General features: G+C 26.9%; 1 protein-coding gene across 2 annotated transcripts in view; it reads left to right on the top strand.

Annotated features, from left to right (window-relative positions):
• Window positions 1-9,598, top strand: part of LOC108560083 (prolyl 4-hydroxylase subunit alpha-1) — a 42,764-nt gene that overhangs the window by 6,378 nt on the left and 26,788 nt on the right. The window contains exon 1 of one of the 2 annotated variants that reach the window (XM_017917529.1): window positions 8,729-8,898. The exons of the other annotated variant lie outside the window; for it this stretch is intronic. The gene's annotated coding sequence lies outside the window, so the exon portion shown is untranslated. Of the gene's footprint in view, window positions 1-8,728; window positions 8,899-9,598 lie in introns of those variants that run through there. 2 annotated transcript variants of the gene reach the window in all.

Genomic DNA, 9,598 nt, shown 5'->3' on the forward strand with positions numbered 1-9,598 from the left:
TTCCCAATTCTGTAAATGTAGTTTTCCTTGAAACACTTGCACGTAATGTGCATTTTGCACAGATCCTCAATTCCACAGTTAATCCCGATTGCAAAGCTCCTTCTCTTTTAAATTTCGGACAGACCTAATCTCCAACTATTTATTAACTTCTAGTCCATTCGAATTACGCCAATTGTAACGATTAAATTCGCGTCAGCGCATTCGTGTTTAAACCCGGATCACGCTTTCGAGCAACCCCGTCTTTTCAACTGCAAACTTCATTTTTGACACGCGAGTTTTTTAGTCATTTTAGTCATTTTTTTGTATACATTCTATAGAGAAAAACTTATTGGAAGCATTTTCTTAATCATAGAATATGATTAAAATTTCTTATTTTTTGTTTAATAAATATCATGAAAATGAAATATTTATATAATGTTTGACAGCATAATATAGTTAAGCAACGTTCTTGAAGGAAAGCAAACGAATGAAGAATATTAATGTTCAAATACTAAGACTAAATTGAATAATTGAATACAAAAGCTAATTGAATCACATTTATTTAAATTTTAACGAAAAGCCTATTTTTAAAGCAATAGATAAAATAATAAATCAAAAAATGTATTTGAAAATAATTGGAAAATCAATGAAATTCGGTTTTAGTCCATTATATTAATTGGGAGACTCATAATAACTATTGATTTATATAATTGTAATAAATTGCCTCCGTGGGTAATAAATCCGAAACACAATTCAATAATATTTCAAATGCAATGCAAATTGTCCTTCATTAATGCCAATATTGAGCTTGGTTTAACTAATTGCTAGCATTGATATCATTTATACTAATTCCAAATAAATGGTGTAGATCAGGGGTCGGTATATTGCGACTCATGCGGCTTATTGGTCACATGTAAGGCTCTAAAGTAAAATTTGAAAATGAAAACTCTAAAACCAGTCTGTTTATACTCAGAATATATATTTTTTTAAATAATTTTTTAAATTATTATTTTTACAAGAAGTAAAATATATTTCAATTAAATAAAACTCTTTTTTTTACCCAACCCAACCAAATGTAATTAATTTATTGTAATTTTAAATGTACAAAGTTTGCAATTCAACAAAATTTCATTATAAAGGAATTTCAATGGAAATCGTGCGTTAAATTACAATTATTTGAAATAATTAAATATATCGAATTATTTTAATTATTTATGTCAATCAACTCTTAATGAATTTAAAACTGTAAAAATTCCAATTCAGGTAAAAAAAAATTATAAACATAAATTACAAACACACAAAAAAGTTTGTAATCGAAAAAAAAACATTGCAACTGAAAAAGAAATTACTTATAATAATAACTTGTATAAAATTGTGCTTCCAACGTAACTTACTGTAGACTTTATTAATTTAAAAAATTCCAAGCGGAAGGATGAGAACAAACGGTTAACCGGAAAAGTTTTATTTAAGGAAAAGACTGCACATTATAAACATGTTGGTTACCAAAGTGGTTCATCTATCTTCCCGGATTTTTGCATTTAGATTTCCCTGCGTCCGCATGATTTAAGAAATCGTCTTCATCCGCAAAAGTTTCCTCGCGCAGTTTCGAAATACAACCTAGTTCAAGGGAAAAAAGTTCAGTTTTATTGTCGTCCTGGCCAAGAAAACCCAGCCGTCGTTTATTTATTTAGCTCCCAGTTAGAGGTTGGATATCAATCCGTGCCACCCTTTTCAGTCGGCGAATAAAGTTTACTGTAATACGATCACAACAATTCGCAATTGCTTTTTTTTTTTCGTTCCTGATGTTATTTGCTTTGCGCTGAAAACGTATTGGATATTTTTATAGTGTTTGGCAATTTCGATTTTTAACATTACTTCAGTTTACACAATTTAATAACAATCATTTACATTATATAACACGTGTGCAAATGTAATTATTTATAATCAATTTGTTTACAATAAACTTAGATAGTTTTAATTAAATATTTTTTACATTATTATATTACTTAAAATAACAACAAATGTGGACATTTTTATTTGTAAATGAGATTATTTATAGTAAATTTTACATTTAAATACATGAAATAATATATTATAAAGTTAATTAAATTGAGTTACATGTATTTGGTAGATGCAGAATATTACATTTGCTTGCAGCGTTTTCAGCTGGAAATGCTGAAGCATTTTTCCTTGAAGTTTCTAAATTTGTAAATAAGCAATTTGTTTTGATGAATTTTCTTAAGTTCTTTCGCTTCGAATAAATTCATATGAAATTTACAGGTTTGCATCTAATTTATTAAAAATAAAAAAAAAGTGATAAAATTTAGATGATATTAGAAATATTGTTATTAAAATTGAAATATTTTTATAAAATATTTGTAAATGTATTTTTTTTATAATATGCAATTAGATTTTTTCTAGAATCAAAATGTTTGTGTTTAAAGTCCATGTAATTAATATTGATATCAAATTTTGTAATGAGAAAAACATATTTTCTAAACAAGAAATGTTTATAATTTAATTTATATAAAAAAAATAGTAACATTACAATTTAAATTGATTACAGCAAATTAATAATGTCGTTAATTAACACATGTTTTATAGATATTTTATCTAATACATTATATTATTTATTGCATAAACAATAATTTAATTGAGTATATAAATTAATGATATAAATATGTATAATGTTATCAATTTACGTTATTACCATATTTCGATAAGACTATAATTTGCTACTTTTATTTATATCTAAATATTATCATTTCCTATTTATTTATTGTTGTAATTCATGAATTTATTTCTGAAATAATTATAGACTTTATATAGTAGTAGTAGTTCCTAGTCTATTATTTGCATGTGAATTAATGAGAGTTTTGGGATCAAAACTACTTGGGACTTTATCGACCTGACCGTTCGGCGAAACACCAAATGCCTGGGCATCGAAAGTTCAGAGGATAAATCCTCAACTCCTTCACGGCACTTGCACCCTTTAAAATATTGCTGTGTTTTAGAAGTCTAATTTCGTTTCGCTATTCATATTGTATGAAGCATTCAACTCATTTACATAACTATATGCTGATTCCTATATAAAATTTTATATTGTAGCGAAACTAGCAGTGATAATTTATATTTATTAGGAAGTTTTCTGTTTATTTGTAATTGGTAACACATCAAATTTGTATTCTTTATAAAAGTTGTTTAACTATGTCTAATTTCGTTATTCATATTTCCATTTATGTGTAATTGGAAATCCATCCAATTTGTGACTTTAAGAAAAGTTATTTAACTATGTCTAATTTCATTTCGCTATTCATATTGTATTCAACTCATTTACATAACTATATGCTGATTCCTATATAAAATTGTAATGAAATTAGCAATGATAAGTTATATTTATTAGGAAGTTTTCTATTTATGTGTAATTGGAAACCCTTTATAAAAGTTGTTTAACTATGTCTAATTTAGTTTCGTTATTCATATTTCCATTTATGTGTAATTGGATCCATCCAATTTGTGACTTTAAGAAAAGTTGTCTAATTTCATTTCGCTATTCATATTGTATGAAGCATTCAAATAACTATATTCTGAGTACTTTATAAATTTTTCTATATTAGTAAAATTAGAAGTGATAATTTATTTTTCTTAAGAAGTTTTCTATTCATGTGTAATTGGAATTATCTTAATGTATTTGTATTTTTAACAAAACTTGACTATTCTATAAAACATGATAAATTAGATATTATCAATTTATATTTTTACTTAATAATATACGAATTTAGTAGATTTCTTTGTGCATTATATAATAGTAGCATTACAATCAGCAGTAATAGATTGAGTTACTAAGCTTAAGAATAAGAAAATGTTCATTGTTCTATTAGACAATAATGCTAATTGGAAACCCTTCATTGTTTTGTTTTGTTCTTGACAAAAGTGGTTAACTTTGAGTATAGCATAAAATAGTCATGTTGATTGTTTCAAAGGAAACATATTTGGAAATCCATTCAATTTGTATCTTTACTAACGTTGTTTAACTTTTTTTTTATAGAAACGTATGCCTTCTTTGATAGTAATTGATACTCACAAATATATAGAAATATACCATACTTTGACTATTCCATAAAGCATGATAAATCAGACATTATCAATTTATATTTCAATACAACAATATACGTGTCACATGCATCGTATATGATTGAATTTCGCTGGAAGATTCAAAGGAGAACAAAAAAAAACGTATATATATATATCAAATTGTTTGTGTACGTGATGGGAGATTCCTTTTTGGCTCCCGACAAAACGAGAATGGATTGCCGAAGGAATACTCCAGCAAAGAGAGAATGTGGGTGAACATCATAAATATTTCCATTTGCGCCAACTATACGTATATCGGACCACCGCAGCATCCTGTCAGATGATTACGCAAACGCTATCTGGACATGCACAAAAAAAAACAATCAGAACAAACATAGAAAATCTCTAAAAAAAATAATCAAATCTGTCAAATTATGTTCTATTATTGCCATTGTATTAATACAGTTTTGTTTTGACGCTTCTTTGAACAGGAACAAATGATCACACCTGCGATGGTAATCGCTTTTTTGAATTTCCCGCTCTCCCATTTAACCAACGTTCATTATTGTTGTTAACTGCTAATTGCGATGTGCCGATAATGAAATATACAGCGTTTCGCGCAATCCGTTTTGTACAAACGGCTGCTGTTTTTGTTTTGTTTTTATTGTTTCAATAATGATTTTTTTAATTAATGATTTTCCATTACCGCTTTGCATTCGCCACTCGCTTTATTAATTTTCGCTTTGTTTTGGTGAAATTTTCATACCGTTTCAAAACCGCAATCAATTTAATACAATTGAGTATTTTCATTTATTATTTTTTTTAATAATTAAACAAGTAAACTAATATAATTTAATTTCTTAAAAAAAACAGTTTTTTGTAATATTGATATTGTCTCAACTCTTTTTTGGTCTCAATAAACTCAAATATCTTCATTTGCTCAGTATTTCAATAGGGTGACCTAAGTGTAAATTTAGTACAATTCCAATGTATAACTTCATAAAAAATGTATAATTTATTGGTTATTAATTATTACATAATTCTTCATTTTATATACTTTTTTTCAATAGATTTTTTAAACAATTATTTCAGAAATTAAAATTTAAAAATTTATTTACACTTGTCCTCATTTTGTCTGTATTTTGTTGAAACAGTATTTTATAAAGAATTCTTTATATAATTTATATTTACATGTAATTATAAATAGAAATATCATTTTGAATAAGATTATTTTTTATTATAAATAAAATGTTAGTGTTTCATAGAAAATTCTAGAATAAAATAATAGATTTTCTGTGCTCAAATCTCATTTAGATTCCTCATTATCTGCATTCGTATAAAAGCTTATACGAAACTGTTACGTAACGCAAAGGTCATTTCGATAAGAGTAGAAAAATAATAACATATAAATAGATTATTTAATAGTGTTTGTAATATTAAATGCATTTTTTTTATCATTCATGAAAACGCATTTAAAAATATTTTTTTTTGCAAAATATTCACTAATAATTTATGAAATATCCGTTAAATTCAGGCGTTTATAGTTTGACACGAACTTCGGTTGTTGTCAAATCCCCGCGTGCAATAAAATATTGATTCGTTTAATATTTTATGCTTGAACTTGGGTTTTCGGTCCGTTACGTGCACGAGATTTCACGTAGGTCATCACTGATTTATATGAACTTTGCCAGATCCGGATCTCCGGTGTAATATTATATAATATGTATAAAACTTTGAATTATTATGATTATATAGATGTAATCAATGTTTAGCATTTGAAAAGTGCAATTTTTAATCATTGAAAGTTAAGAAATTTGATTTGATTATTTGGATGGGTAACATTTAAACGTCTTAATTTTATTTAATTATTTGTAAGGAAAATCTTGTAATAATAATAATCAATTTTTTATAGTTTTTTATTGGATCTTGTAATAATTAATACTTTGAAAATTATATAATCGTATAAAGATAAGTTAATGCATTGTATACAGTAAGCGTTCAGTTAACGTACATAAAACGTACACAAATTGATAAACGAATGTAGGTTAATCAGAAAGTGAATTCCCAAAATAAATACATTCATTTACTATTTTTATGTACACAAACGATTCTTTTCATTCGAAAGAACGTACTTGTATTAATGTATACGTTAATCAAATTAATTATTTAAAAAAAAAAATATAGATACAATAAAAATCTTGATATATAAAAGTATTATAATTTTATTATATTGAATTGAAGGGAAATGATGTAATCTGTATACATTCTCAACTATTTATAGTATTTGAAACAATCTAAACTAATCTATTGTTAGTACCTTTCACGGAAATATATATTAATTAGTCGCTTATTTATAGCTATCCATTACAATAAATTAAACGCATTGTTTAACATCCTAGAAAGTGATTTTATGAATCTTCAATGAGTATTCATTCTTTAACGGTTGTTTATGAACATTTAATGATTTTAAACAACAATAGAGTGGAATTATTGCACGGATTTAAAAGCCGTTGCTCTCTGACACTTCCTTCGGTAAATGTTAACTTCTCCTTCACATGACAACACACCCTACATGTATTGAACAATAAATGGATGCATCTTCAATCTTTCACTCTTCAAAATCCATTATGCAAATCGCCGCGCACAATGGCTTCGACCTCCGTTTCTTATTTCTTTTACTCCTTTCAGAAACACTCCTTTTGCAAAACCGTAATGTCTTCATGCCACTTGCATAACGCAATTACTGAAGTTATATTTAATTACTAGATTTGTGTTAAGCTTCAAGAATCTTATTTTACTTTCATAATTAATTCAATTAAATTTATATTATGGGTCACTTATTTTTTTCAAAATTTATATTAAATCAATGGATATTTCTAAAAAAATATTATAGAAAATTATTAATATTTTAAATATCGTTAGATTTTATCAATTAATTTTTAATTTGTACTTTAAAATTTTTTAATTTTAATAAAGCAATGTTAGTAACAAAGTTTTCATTTCATCAAATATTAAATTTTACAAAAGTTAAGCAATAAATGTGAATGGGTGACTTATTGGAAAAAATAGAGTACAAGTAAAGCAAAACAGATTAAGAACTTAAAATTTTAAATTGTAAATATCGCGCTTTATAAATACAAAAATTGAAATTATTGTTTTAAGTCCGAAGTGCAATGGAAAAGTACTAGAGTTTGGTCTACATTTAAGAGTGTATTAAAAACATCGTTTGATTGAATCACATGCAATTAACTTCTTCCGCATCTGTTTAATTCGTTTCTGGCCGAAGTTATGTGGTAGCTAGTTCAATGACTTCAGCAGTGATTAGTTTAGCAGACTCGTGAATATTTTGTGGAATGGTCACACGTTATGAATGGGATTCCGTCCAAGAGTTAATAATACATATGGAAATAGTAATAACAACTTCAAAGAATTATATAGTGCATCTTGCATGTTTCCTAACTTTACAAAGAATTTGTTGAATACTTCCCGAACTTAAATATTTATTGATTCATATTTACATCAACTACAATTTTTACTTTTATTATTTAGAAAATTTTAATGCAAACAGTAAATAATTTGTAAACAAATTTTAATTTAATTTCCTTCATTAATCCGTGTTATGTTTAATAATGAATTAAAATTTAACTACATTGGGATTACTGATAAATTCAATTTATTATTAAATATTAATCTAATAATGAAGTGACAGCGTTTGTGCTTTAGACAGGTTTCCAATTGATTTTCACGTGCACATTTTGTACATTGGGATTATGTATATTACGTATATTACTTGTATAATCATAGTTAGAAATATATTAAAATCGATTAAGTAAATGTAGTGTAAAGACGATTACTGTCTTATATACAGTAAGCGTTCAGTTAATGTATATACTACGTGTTAATGAAGACACACACGTTTCTTCATTTGCACGAACGTACTTGATGTTTATTCGAAAGTACTTTTTTTCCGCGTGCATTCAAATAATTTTGTTATAGTAAAGCAAATTTATCAATCGAACAAGAAACTCAAATTTACCTAATCAATAATAGACACTTTATGAAATATTTGTAATGTATTTCTTCCAATTATTTTGTGTGTACTTATCTCTTTGTTTGCAAGACGTACATAATGTTCATATGAACGTACATTTTTTTTGTTTAAGCTATAAGATTTATATGAATTCAATGTGCAGATGCAGCAAGTAAATCATATTTATTTTATTATTATGACATAATTGATAAGCAAGCATTTTTAACTCCAATTCTGCAAGGTCTCTCTTTCATTCGCGATGCAGATTAGGATTGGGAGGGTTTCGGAAAAATGAGTATATGAGATTTGTTTTCCAGTAGAATCAGCAGCAGGGTGTTGATAATCTGCCGGAACAAAAATAATAACTCGTATCAGGCTTGTCGTCTGAGCGTTGATTAAATTGCCTTTTGGGGTCATAGCCTGGAGCGATGCGAAGTGATGATGATGATGATGAGCCACAGAGATGCCCGTCGGTTGTAGTTATAGCTATATGAGCCAGTATTCGGATTCGTCTCTGGGAGCGCGTTAAACTACGGAAAAGTCTCGAACGATTTCGTGAAACTTTCAGATCCTCATCCTGCTTTGATACATATATACACATTCATCCATCTGTCCAAGTGCTTAACGTCCGCAGCCGAATTCAGTATTAGTGCGGGCGACCGAGGATTATGTAATTTACATAATTCGGCCGTCACAAACGCGAATCAATTGCACACATCCATCTCTCTCTCTCTCCCTCTGCATCCTGGGCAAACTTCAACTGGATTATTGCTTCGGGTCTGTGCAACTATATAGCTGTTTTTGTTTCCGTTCAGGTAATTCCATGCTATAATAGTTTAGATTAATAGTTTCGATTTATGAATAATGCCCATATAGATAATTGATTTGTTTCAAAGCAATTCTCAAACACATTTAAACTATTATAGTACATATATCGATATATTTATTACCACGTATGATTCAACTCTAAAATAATTTCAAATATTAATTATTAGTTCAATAGCATTCATTGCAGATACATACAATACATGATTTGTTATTGGAAGTTAACTAACCAATAAATAAACGTAATTAAATATATTTACATAATTTTTTTAAGTAAATTATAGAAAAGAAATGTTAATGTATTCATCATTTTTATACAAACGTAAAGATTAATATCAATTCAAGATCAATATTAAGTTAATTATATTAATTAAATTATTACTATATAGATAAAAATATTGTTTATGGATTTCCATCAATTTCTTGAAATAATAAAAAAAACCATAGTTTAATTTAAAACATTACAAAAAATTCTAATTAAATTTGATTAAGGGTCTGTTCCTAAAACTTCGATTGTTATCCCTTAACAATGCCCTTAAAGTTAGTCCTATAGTATTTCATGACGCAAAAGACCTTAAAGTACATGCAATTTCAATAAAGTTATTGTAATACGTTGAATAGTGTGCAATATGATTAAATAAATTTAATTGTAATATTATCATGTAATGCAATTAATATGGGTAATTTACA

This window comes from Nicrophorus vespilloides, unplaced genomic scaffold (assembly GCF_001412225.1).
Source record: "Nicrophorus vespilloides isolate i.1.1-1 unplaced genomic scaffold, Nicve_v1.0, whole genome shotgun sequence".
NCBI classification, from domain to species: domain Eukaryota; kingdom Metazoa; phylum Arthropoda; class Insecta; order Coleoptera; family Silphidae; genus Nicrophorus; species Nicrophorus vespilloides.